Raw genomic sequence first — 10,339 nt, 5'->3', positions numbered from 1 at the left:
TTTATCGTGAGAAAATGATGCATGAGCATCAACGATAATAACGATACATTAAAATGAATTTTCCGCCAAAATTGAAATGTATGTTAAGTGCCAAAGTTTCAAGAGTCTTTCCATTCTCTCCCGTTGATATTCCATTTCTCACGACTGGAAGTAAAGGAACTTCCAATAGAAGCTCTTGAAGTTTTTCACATACATTTCCAGACATCATGAATATTTAGTATTGAATGAGAATCTGTAGTGAGTAGACGGAAGATTTTCGGAGCTTAAACAAGTAGATGAACTAGCAAAAAAAAAAAGAAGGAAGAAAAAAGTGGATAGGAAGGAAAGAAGACTTTTTTCTTCTGTCAGTAGTTTTAGTGGATAACTTTCAAAAAAATATTAAAAAACTCAACTTGGAAGTGAAACTTTTAAGGAATAAAAAAAAGAACCCGTTAAGTGGATCATTAAGCATAAAATAATGAAAAAGTATGTACATGAATTCGAGTGAGTGTGAAAATATCAGAGGATATAAAAGAAAAGTATGAGAAAAAAAATTTATTCATAACGTGAAATGAAAATGTTGTAGAGGAAGGAGTGGATATACATAAAAAAAAGTAAAAGTGAATTTCAAGTGCCACTTTGAGGATTTCTTTACATCTAAAGTGATATTTCAATTTATTCGCAAATGCCGTTTTGAGGCACACGAAAATTAAAGGAATCGGAACCAGAATATTAACAAGCAATAATAGTCATGTTGAAGTACAAATTATGAGTTTCAATTTTAAAAACCGAAACGGATGGGAACAGGAATATAAAGTTCCTTTTAAGCACACTGAAGAGTATTTCTGTTTTTTTTTTTTTGGGGTTATTGGAAATGATGATGAAAAATTTATTTTATATTCTCTGCTCAACTATTTCCACAGAGAGTCACACACTCTCGAGCCTTTTTTTTTCTTCCTCCTTGCTTATCATGATAACGTCGACGAATGTACGAACTGACAACGAGTGACGACAAAGCACATATTATCACAAGAAAAAAAAAATTATATACACAACAACTCTACAAAAAAAGAATCATAAAGATGAAGAAAAAGAAGCAAGAATGAAAGCTTTCATTTCATTTATTTCTCCTTCTTCTTCTGGCCATCTATGTATATATTTTGGTTTAGTGATGAACACGAGATGAAAGCTAAATGTGATGTTTGTGAAATGTGCTTTCGTGCTTTAAATATTATATACTGATGGAATATTTTCAGTAAACGCAGTCAGTCATGGCAAAAAAGAAATATTCTTTTATTTTTTTAGGATCACATTCAAGTGAAAGCAAGTCTTCCTTCAAATTTATGCGATATATACATATGAATAAGCGAGAGGATGAAGATGATTTGGCAATTTAATTTAAATGTCAAACATGAATGTAAATAAGGTTGAAAAAATGTACACAAAACATAAAAAGAATGAAAAAAAATAATATAAAGTAAAGCATACGATATTGTTTTTTGGATTCTGATTCTTTACAATTTTTCTTCTTTATTCATGTTCATTCTCATGTTTGACTCATTTATTGTAACAAGAACAACACTGTTGTTTACTGTTTTGATGTCTAATCAACTGTTGGATGAAGTTTTCTTTTCAACAATTTTAACATGCATACTTGGGACATGTCTATGAGAAATTGTTTAAAGTTCCATGGATTTTTTATCAGAAAATTAAATTTCTAACGGTCGAAAAAAATTTGAATATTTTAAAGGTCAAATGCATTTTTCGTGGCAGACATTGGTGATAAGTCTCGATCGAAACTTCACTCGACATACGGTTCATGGCATTTTCAAAAAAATTTAAGGCACAATTTTGTACTACTACACACAGGTTGTCTCCCACTGGTTAAACGTTATTAACAGATTTGTATTATCTCAAGCTTCGACTTATCATACTTAGCAATATAAAACAAACAATATTTTAAAATCTCCAATTAAAATTAGTCTTAGTTGGAATTAAACGATGATATAAATCCGCATAACATATCTTGTTTACAAGAGCACCGCTACGTCATCGGTAAAACGCGAAGTTGCTCTGACGACACTGTGGAGGCGGATTTTGGCCCAATATTATACGGCTTATTGTGGCATTCAGGATATAAACTACATTAAAGAATAAATCAGGCAAAGAGATATTTTGAGTATTTTGACCAAAATAAGTTTTTAATGTTTTACTACTTAAAAGCCCGGAAAGTCATGTGACATTTCTAAGCCAGATTTGATGAAATCCAGTCAATATCAAGAGGGTCTAAGACTGGATTTTCATGGATGTACTTTCCAAGCGACTCAGACCGACTCGACTCCATACAAAATTTGAGCCCTAACAGGCAATGAGCGAGCTTTCAAGAACTTGCTCTACTTTAATATACTTAAGCATGCACGCGAGCGTTCTTACCTCTTAGTTTGCTCTCGAAATCGCACTATTTGCCTGCTAAAGAAGTCGACTTCGAGCTCTGCTTCCGGAAAAAGATCCAATAAAACATCCAGAATCGAAAATATTTATAGCCAGGCATGGACACCGGATGAAAAATCCTTTTGTCTCGTCTCCATGTCTGGATTTATAGTTTTGTCTATTTTTCATCGTCTTGTTATTCGTTTTAAATTCAATGCTGCAAAGAATTATTTTCCACATATCCTCGACATGAGCTATCCTACCGAGGGCGGAAGGGTACACATACAGTGATTTCTCATGATCTGTCTTCTATTCATCAAACATTTCTGTCACATTAAAGTCATAAAAATCCGACAAATTGAGGAACTCAATTGGAAACGAATACAATAAAAAATGAAAAATTAATAAAAATGTTGAATTTTAAATTGATTGAAAGAATCTTTTCTTCAATCTATAAAAAGCAACAACCCTTGAGAAAAAGAAGTAAGTTGGGGTTATAAATCGTCTGTGAAAGTCATCGAGCATGATGAGAAGGAAGTAGATTTATTGAAAAGATTAGAGTACAAGCAAATTTACCACAACTTTTGCTTTTTCTTTTCGGTTTTATTTGCTGTGAATTTTAAATGGAAGTTCCAAAAAAAAAAGGTTTTGGAATTTGTACGAAGATTTACAAAGATAAATAAATAGTAACGAGTCAGTGTCCTTTTGAACGCGATTAATCTGCGGAATTGCTGACTTTTGGTTTATCATAGATTATTCAGTAATATTAGATTGGATCATTGATTATTAAATAGCACAAATTGGTTAGTCGGTCAATAATCTGATTCTAGGCTAGTGTTACTCGAGTTTGGTTTCAATCCGGCACCAAACTATAGTCATGCCGACCTTGGATCGATAAACTGACTTGTGATATTTGGGATTCTAATTCATGTATTAATTGACAGGCAATTAAGGGTCGAGAGTTGTCGAGATTTCGTGGAATTCCCTTCTAGTCTCGGTCTCGATGTCTATCATGGTATCAGTCCAGGTCTCAGTCACGATGTCGGTCTAAGTCTCAGTATCGATATTGGTCATTGTCTCGGTCCAAGCCTCAGTCTCGATGTCGGTCATGGTTTCGGTTTAGGTCTCAGTTCCGATGTCCATCAAGATTTCGGTCTAAGTCTCAGTGTCGATGTCGATCATGGTCTCGGTTCAGGTCTCAGTCTCGATGTCTATAATGGTCTAATTCCAGGTGTCAAAAGATATTTCATCATCAAAACATGATGAAAGCCACGCATTAATTTTTAAGAACTTTCTCGTAAGACTCGTAAGGAAGTCTTTGAACTTTGCTTTTCCAAGAATTTCACAAATTCACACACGAAATTTTATTAATTTATGTAGACTTATGCTTGTTTACCTTGTTGACAATATTTCAAAGCATGTTCTTACTGATGTTGATTCAAAAATTTTTTTTTGTTATTTTTACACGCTTTTTGAAGCTTTCTACAAAGAAAATTGTGGTTTTAAAATGAAAACATGGTTATATGTGTATATTTGTTGATGAAAAGAGTAATAAGTGAGAAAGGTTACTAAGGTTTAAAGGGTAAAAATATGTTTTCCGGGTAGTGAGTTTCCTTAAATAGCACAAATCGGTTAATTAGTTCAAAATCAGACCAGGTCGATATGACTTTGACTTGGTGCCGGATTCAGTTCAAATCCTACTTGATTTAGTTCAAATCCTACAGGATTCAGTTCAAATCCCACAGGATTCAGTTCAAATCCCACAGGATTCTGTTCAAATCCTACAGGATTCAGTTCAAATCTTCCAGGATTCAGTTCAAATCATGCACTATGCCAAAGTCACGACGACTTGGCGCTAGAGTTTAAATTGATTAACCGACTTGGTGCTGGAGTTTGGATGACTTGTTCTATTCGGGTTAGATTCTAATTACATCCTTAATAATGACTAGATTTCGTCCAAAATTGCCAACTTCCAGACAAAAAACACAAGCCTGCAGCCTTGAGCAAACTATAGAATACAGCCCAAATCTTCAAGCCTGCTCATCTAAATGAAATGAGAGAAATCTATGCCTAAGGTTCTAGGTCGAGCTCTAAATAATATCAATGAATCCAATATATCCATAAATACATTACGATCCATTACATATTTAGAGAAAACCCCGCTAGCATGCCGCTAGCCTCTCATTCCCCTCAAGTATATATCAAAATTTATTCACAAATTTTCTTAAAGACTTACACAATAACTAGAGCATAAGCTTATCACAGAACAATTTGCTCCATTTACAAACTGAATAAAATACCAGAATTTATACTGTCAGTCTTTATGCTAATTTCAGAGCCTTTTTTTCAATCCATTTATTCAATAGAATAAAAAACGTCAAACTCTTAAGCTATTGTTAAACTCCAAGTTAATTTTCATTATTTGAAAACATTTACATCAGCAGTTTTATTGAATTTATTGTATTTGAATAGAATGAAAAGGAGACTACAATACTTGTTACACAAATCCAATTGTAATAGAAAGTCGATTATGAATAAAAATGAAAATCGAACACCATTTGGCATGATACAGAAAAAAAAAAAATTATTTGATTGCATAAAATTTAAATGGCTGTGACATTTGATCAAACTTTATTCATTTGCTGTTGTGTAATTTGCAATAAAAAAACAGCAGAGAGATAATGATATGCAGGGATGATAAAAAAGAGCTTGCATAATTTTAATTCATCTTTCTTATTAAATGAATTTAAATATTTAAGATCTTTAGGGGTTGCGAAGGCGCACGGGGGCCCATTGCCGCATTTAGAATTCGTCGAAATCTGGATCTGTCTTTAGATAACTTCTGCCAGTTTCTAATTCTCAGCACTTTTGCATCGTTGCTCACACAGCAATCCCATGAGTTCTTTGGTCTACCTCGAGATAATTTAGAGTTATTAAGGGGTTACTCACTTATTAGGGAGCACGAAAAATCACCTTAATGAACCCTACTTCTCCATAAGAGCAGTAAAAGCGTAACATAATAAGTGAACAATCCTTTAGTGCTGTTTCAGATTAAAAATTGCGCTTATTAATTAACTTAGAGTGGCAGGCTGGGTGGTTGGATGAGTTGCGATATCTCAACAACCAGATATCGTAAAGACTTTCAGTTTAAACCCTTAGTTCTGTTTCATTCAAATTCTGGTTTTTCAAAAGGTTTAGTAGCCTAAAACTTCTTATAAATGCTTTGAGCAATGATATTTTAATAAGTCGAAGTGGCTCGGTTTCGAAATTGTTTCATTCTTAAGGATTTAATCATTGCACACCGATCCAGTGATCATGGGTTCGAAACTCGGCATGGAAAATTTGTTCAGATGTCCTTTTTCGAATCATAAGCACTGAAAATGCTGCTCACATCCTTCTTTTGTAGGCTGCAAGCATTAATGTCGTCAAAAGAGTGGATTTAATCTCACTATAAAATGTAGGTCAAGTGTGGTGGTTCAGCGAGTCCTTACTTACTTCGCTGGCCGTACAGATTAATGTGATCAATGGTCTCCCTCAGTCGGCTCCTAAAGCTGGCTCTATCGCTGGCTACCGCTTGCTAATAATCAATTCCAAAATTGACACTATCTCTATCGACAGCTTTTTTCCATAAATTCTTTGGCCTACCGCGTTTCGATCTTTTGCCATCTAAAAAGTTGGACAACGAGCCCTTAATATTTAAAAAGTTTCCGAATAGACAAAAATACGTCAGAACTAGTCATCAACTGGACATTAACTTGCCATCAACTAGTCATGCGGTAATATTGTCCACTCGAGATTATTAATCCCCCAAATTACCCTAGCCGTAGCTCTGAATCTCAATGAACTGAATAGCTAAAAGTTTATTTTGATTCCATCACCCCTGAACTGTTTCCATAACATACTCTTCCGATCACATATTGTATTGAAATTCACAGACACGATGAAATTTCAAATTCATTATAAATAAACAACTTTTCACTGAATTATCGAACCGTTCCTCATCGTCGTTTCATCTTTAAAACTCCCTATGGTAAATTAAATAAAGTAATTATAATATTGAATATGATGCTTTTGAAGAAAAAGGAGATGAATTCTCGCATATTATAGGCGCTTACACGAAAAATCACAATTTAATTAGTAAGGAAATAAATTATAAATGAAGGAAATATTATACACACTGTGTAACATTTTTAGAACTTTATTTAAAATTTTAAGGCACACATACACATACATCCATTAATGTGTACACATTCTTATGAAAATTTAAAGGCACAATATATTTTTTGTGTATCTGCTGACTCAGGGGATTCGGGTTTAAGATAAATCCCAAATACATTCCCGAGATTCTTTAACATTATTTTTTTGTTGTTGCTGCTTGCTCCTTTTTTTTCAACAAAAGGAAAATTTAGTTGGGAAAAAATGTTGGGATGGAAAATGAGGGTTCATTGAGTGTTATTTTTAGATTCCGGAAATAGAGTCATTTTTGATTGAAGGTCCATTAAAGTATTTTTGTTCATTTTAAGGTGTGCTTTTGTTTTGACTGTAACAGCAGTATTCAAGATCTCATTTGAATAATAGAAACAAACAGTTCCAATGGGAATCATATTTCTTAGGAAATGAATTATGTTCTTAGAGGAACTTTTTCTGGAGTTTATGCCCGAGTGACACAAATTAAGAAGGGTCCACTTTGGAGATTTTAAGAGTCTAGAGACTAAATGGGAGGCACATGGTAGCTGCTTCCATTTTGCATTAATTAGAGTGCTTTTGAGAAGTCAGAGCTTCTAGTTGGGTCGATTTTAGGAGAGTCGAGTTAAGTCGACTTGGTTTGAGTCGAGTCGAGTCGACTTGGTTTGAGTCGAGTCGAGTCGACTTGGTTTGAGTCGAGTCGAGTGAACTACAAGTGTGCCGACATCAAGCTCTGAGTGAATCCTCAATAGCTCCATGGTAGAGTCTTATTCAAAAATGTCACTCGGGATGGAATATTTATGCAAAATGAAAAGGAATTTTGAATCGCATAAAGCATACTTAGAATGTACATTTGCGCACTTTTACGTGGGAAACATGATCTGCTTTTTAAAGGAACAAATCATCCGCTTTGTGCATTAATTTACATAAATATAATAAAATATTCATAATTACACAATTCCAACTAGAAATGTTCTGGTTAATGTCAAACAAAGCTCGAAACAAATCCAATTTTGTGGTCAAAAGTCGATGGTCAGCTTGTGCATATATATCGAATGTAAAGCAGTCAAATATCGATTTCAAATGTAAAATTTTATTGAATTCAATTACACCAGATGCTACATTTATTCAACTATTATTTAATTACATTTTTAAACCCATCGGCAGTAAGTTCAGCATGAAATTTATTAAAACTCAAAAAGTTTCAATCAAAATTCATTTGGAAATTTTTTAAACAATTATTGAATTTTTGCTGAAATTCATTATAATCAGTCATATACAGCATTTTACTACGTGTAGTAAACAATTTACACAAAATGTTCTGATGGATATGAAACGTGAACTGAAAATATTTTCCCATTTTCGACAGTCTCGTATGCTGAATATGAACTTTAACATTTGACGTCAATTTATCTTTAATCGCAAAAATATTATATTCACGAAAAGCAGTTGATATCGCAAACAGAAGTGTGTAAATGATCCGTCTACCAAACTAACTAATTCCAACTAATTCTAAACATTCATGTATTCAATTAAGTTAATCTGTTCTATAGAAAAGTAATCAAATAATCTGCGTAAGGATTTAATTTTTCAGCGAGAAAGGCATGAGAGTATTGCTATTCCGGTATTATGTCGACGGTACGGTACTATAAAGTGATTATTGTTGAATCTTGTTTAACATTTTGGAAAGTTTTTCAACTTATTTTTAACAAGCTGATGTCGAAAGTATTTTGGTTTTTTCATTAAATTTGTCAGAAAATGTTAAGCAATTAACAGGAGTGGTTGGGGTTGAAAAATCTATCGAAAGGAAAAACCGCAAAAGCAAGAAAGCGTTTGATGATTATTTTCTAAAATTAAATAAGAGTTGTTCGGGCTATTTAGTATGCTGAATTGAATTTTATGAGTATGATTGGAACCTTACGACTTTTAAGGTTCTAGAGCAATGGTGGGCAACTTGTGTATCGTCTAAAATTTTTGGAAATGCTATGTCGTGTGCTGTTTCGGTACAGGCTTCTAAGTGAGAAAGTGTGACGCGGCAAATAAAAAGTTACCCACCACTGTTCTAGAGGAAAAGGTGCAACCTTCCCAGAACATTGCCCGAACGGGACTCAAACTCACGTTCTATAATTTTCAGTTGCATGTTCCCACCACTGACTTACCGGCCGTTGTTAGTTAGCGTAGCACAAATCTCATTTAATCTTTATTTTTCTGTTCAGTGCTCATTGACAACTCTTATTGTTGTATTGGTCGCGACAAGAATTAGGTCTTTCTGTAGTAGAATTGAATATCTGGTATTGAACTAAAAGTAATCACAACTGTCAATGTCATAGCAAGGTCTCTGTGACCTAGTGGCTAAGCAGCCCTAAGTAGCAATCTTCATCTAAGTACGATGTTCCTAAGCAATTCGGATATCAAGCCATATGAGTGTAAATCTGCCCTCTTAAAAATAATTCTAAAATTTTAGTTTTAGAATAAATTTTTTTTTAGTTTAAAAATTAAATTTTTAATTTAAATACTTAATTTTAAAATTTTAAAACTTAATTTTAGATCCTAAAATTTTAATTTTTAAAATCTAAAACCTGAATTTTTAAATTCTAAAACTAATCTTTTAGAAAAAATTTTCTCATAAAACTTCACAAGAGCATGCAGAAATCACTTAATGAAGTATGAGCCAACTTTGTATGAAAAATTATTAAAAACTTGATATCAAAATATCAACATATGAAGCATGTTTCCACTTCTTTACTCACTCGTGTGAGTTATTAGTCATAATAGATGACTACTTTGAAATTTTTGTGCTCCTTCTAACAGAAAATAAAAATCGAAAATTTAAAATTTAATTTTTAATTCTAAAATTTAGTTTTCAACATAGCATAAAATTTTTGAATTTTAAAATTTTAATTTTTAATTTTAAAACTTTAATTTTAGTTTTTCTAAGGAAAATTTTTAAAATTAAAATTTTAAAATCAAAAATTTAAGTTTTTAAATTTTAAAATTTTAGTTTTAAAATCTAAAATTTAGTTTTAGGTGCTATGTTAAAAACTAAATTTTAGATTTTTTCATACAAATCTAAAATTAAATTTTAGAATTTTTCTAAGAGTGTGTCATTATCACAGTAAGGTCTCTGTGACCTAATAACTAAGCACCAAACCCCTTCTGTAAACAACCCTGCAGAACATGTTGATTCAATTCCCACCAAATACTATGGCAATTCAATCGTTATATAAAGTGTTATCGATTCGACCAAAAAATCCACCCAATGCTCACAGCATTACTGTCACTCACGTACAATATCCGATAATTGTGTGTGGCCTACAAAGTTCATAAGCTGTCTCTCTCTCACTCTTGCCAAACAAGTTTATTGAACCACAAAACTCGCAAAAAGCAAATTAAAACATTTCACTAACAATCAAAAAAAAAAGCATCCAGAATTTATCCATGACATAGACACACGCCTTATGACTGACTGATGTTATGTTCATCATGAAGAGCTCATAGCTGAGCTTTATATCAAAAAGTCAACATCACATCAATGTCAAAAGCAATTTTCATTTATTACACGGAAAGATTTTTCATTAATTAAATAGATTTAGAATGAGAGGAATGAGGAAGCACCAAAAAAAAAAGCTTGTGTATTAAGCATAGCAAAAGTATAGGGTAAAATTTGTTGTGGTAATAATATATGCATAATATACACATTTCTATATACAGTTTACTGGTACTATTGTGGCTCAATTTTATTTCA

The 10,339-nt window shown here is 32.7% G+C and overlaps 1 protein-coding gene across 2 annotated transcripts in view; it reads left to right on the top strand.

The window, feature by feature from the left end:
• The first annotated feature begins 260 nt into the window (after positions 1-260).
• LOC139100829 (glutamate receptor ionotropic, kainate 2) overlaps positions 261-10,339 on the top strand; it is an 80,310-nt gene continuing 70,231 nt past the window's right edge. For both annotated transcript variants that reach the window (XM_070653581.1, XM_070653580.1), the window contains exon 1: positions 261-518. The gene's annotated coding sequence lies outside the window, so the exon portion shown is untranslated. The remainder of the gene's footprint in view (positions 519-10,339) is intronic.

This window comes from Chironomus tepperi, unplaced genomic scaffold (genome assembly GCF_022539635.2).
Source record: "Chironomus tepperi strain 1889 unplaced genomic scaffold, CSIRO-AGI_Ctep_v1 contig_68, whole genome shotgun sequence".
In the NCBI taxonomy this organism is placed as follows: Eukaryota; Metazoa; Arthropoda; class Insecta; order Diptera; family Chironomidae; genus Chironomus; species Chironomus tepperi.
This window is presented reverse-complemented; position numbering and strand designations above follow the sequence as displayed.